This window comes from Rhincodon typus, chromosome 9 (assembly GCF_021869965.1).
Source record: "Rhincodon typus isolate 14 chromosome 9, sRhiTyp1.1, whole genome shotgun sequence".
NCBI lineage: Eukaryota > Metazoa > Chordata > Chondrichthyes > Orectolobiformes > Rhincodontidae > Rhincodon > Rhincodon typus.
Window position 1 is genome coordinate 52,452,323 of NC_063340.1, and position 2,833 is coordinate 52,455,155.

The window sequence follows — 2,833 nt, forward strand, 5'->3', positions numbered from 1 at the left end:
ACAGATCAGATTGGGCCAAGAATAAAAGTTCTAAATGGAGGAAGGGCTAAAACTACAAAGATAAATGGGCTGGGAACACCCCACTTGCAGATAAAACTGCATCACAGCAGTGGGACGTATTCAAGGAGAAAATAGCCAGATTACAGGGCATACATGTTCTTGTGAAGGGATAGTGTGGGACCAAGACAGGAGGACCCTAGATGTTGTAGGACATAAAGGTTAGGATTAAGGGGAAAAAATGGCAGATACAGAGGGTTCAATACTGTACAGTCCTTAGAAAAGTATAAAAAGTATGGGGGAACCTTGAAAAATAAATTAGGAAAGCAAAGCAAGTATCTGAGAAAGCACTGGTGGTAGAATAAAGGAAAACACAAAAGATCTTTTTAACATATATGAAGAGCAGGAGAATAACTAAAGGAAAATCCAGGCCCATCACAGACAATAAAATAATGATCAAAAACAAGGGAGAAAATAAACTATGAGGTTACACTTGCAAGCAATATTAAGACAGAGCTTCAATTAAATGGATAGAAAGGAAGACAGAAGCTAAAGTAAACATACGCTTGTTAGAGAATGAGGCTGAGGAAATAATTATGGGTAACCAGGAAATGTCAGGAGTTGCATAAATGCTTTGCATTAATCTTTACAGCAGAAGACATTAATTGCATTCCAAAATTACTAAATATTCAAGGGGAAAAAGGAGAAGGAGAAATACATACAATAACTATCACTAGAGAAAACATGCTAGAGAACCTTTTGGGGCTAAAGGCCAATATGTCCCCTGCACCTGATGGGATGCATCCTAGGACATTAAATGAAGTAGATAATGGGTGCACTGGTAGTAATCTTCCAGGAATCTTTACATTCTGGAGAAGTCCCACAGGATTGGAAACCATCAATGTAACACCTTTATTTAAATAGGAAAGGAAACAAAAACCAGGTAACTACAGGCAGTTTGCTTAATGTTTGTAACTGGGAAAATGCAATAATTTGTTTTAAAAGATGCCATAAAACAGCATTTAGAAATGTAAATTACAAACAAGCAGAGTCAGCATAAATTATGAAGGGGAAATCAAGTCTTACAAATTTACTAGAATTCTTTGAGAAGATAACAAGCAGGTTGGATAAAGGGGAAGCAATATATTTGGATTTTCAGAAGGCATTTGATAAGGAAACTCATTAGACTACTTAATAAGGTAATAGCCCATGGTGTATGAGGTAGTTAATTAGCAGGGATGGAGGAGTGGCTGATTATTAGTAGATAGAAAGCTGGGATTTGATGATGGCAACTTGTAACTAGTGGTGTGCCACAGGGATCAGTGCTGGGACTGCAATTAAAACAATATATATTCATGACTTGGATGTTGAACGTGAATGCACTATAGCCAAATTTGCGGATAACACAAAAATAGGTGGGAAGGCAAACAGTGAGGATGACATAAAGAGGCTGCAGAGGGGTGTGGACAGATTAAGTGAGTATTGGCAGATGGAATATAATGTGAGGTTATGCAGTTTGGCAGGAAGAATAGAGGAGCTAAATATTATTTAAATGGAGAAAGACTGCAGAAAGCTACAAAACAGAGAATTGGGAGTCCTCATCCATGAATCATGAAAAGCTAACATCCAACTTCAGCAGTTAAAAGGGAAGGCAAATGGAATGTTGCCATTTATCTCAAAGGGAATAGAGTATAAAGGTAGGGAAGTTTTGCTAAAACAATACAAGGTACTAGTCAGATCCTAGTTGGAATACTGTGGACAGTTTTGTATTCCTTATACAAGGAAAGATATACTGCACTGGGGGAGTCTAGAAAAGGTTCACTAGGCTGATACCAGATATGGACGGACTGTCTTATGAGGAGAGGTTGAATTAGTTGGATCTGTACTCATTGGAGTATGGAAAAATGAGAGGCGACCTTATTAAAACATGCAAGATTCTTAGAGGACTTTATACGGTAGATGTGCAGAGGTTATTTCCCCTTTTGGGAGAATCTAGGACCAGAAGGCATAGTTTCAAAATAAATGATTGCACATTTAAGACAGAGATGAGGAGGAACATATTCTCTCACATTGTTGTGAATCTGTGAATTCTTTACCACAGAGTGCTGTTGAGGATGAGTCATTAGGTATACTCAAGAGAAAGATAGATTTTTAATCAGTAAGAGAATCAATAATTGCAGGGAAAAGGCAGGAAAGTGGATATGATGATTATCAGATCAGCCACGATCTAATTGAATGGCAGAGCAGACTTGATGGGCTGAATGGCCTATTTCTACTCTTATGTCTTATGACATTAATCTGTGTGCAGACTGGGAAGATATGGGCACTGTCCTCAATAAATACTTTGCCACAGTATTTACAATGAAAAGGGCCAATGCAGCTACAGACATCATGGTGGAGGACTGTAATATAATAGAAGTAAAATATGAGAAAGAGAGAGAGATAGAGAAAGAGAGAGAGAGAAGAGGTACTAGTGGGTTTGGCAGGCTTAAATGTAGAAAAAAACTGCAGGTCCAGATGAAATGTATCCCTGGCCATTGAGGGCAGCATATGAGGAAATATCAGGGGCCCTGGCAATATTTTCAAATTGTCTCTGACTACCGGTAAGGCTACAGAACAGTGCAAATGTTGTTTTTCTAGTTAAAACAGGAGCTAATAATAGATTAGGAAATTGCCAGCCAATCAGTCTAACCTTGGTGCACAGAAGTTGCTGAAAAAGTTCAGCAGGTCTGGCAGCATCTGTTTCTCTGAACTGGGATAGTAGGAACTGGAGATGCTGGAGAATCTGAGATAACAAGGTGTAGAGCTGGATGAACACAGCAAGCCAAGCAGCATC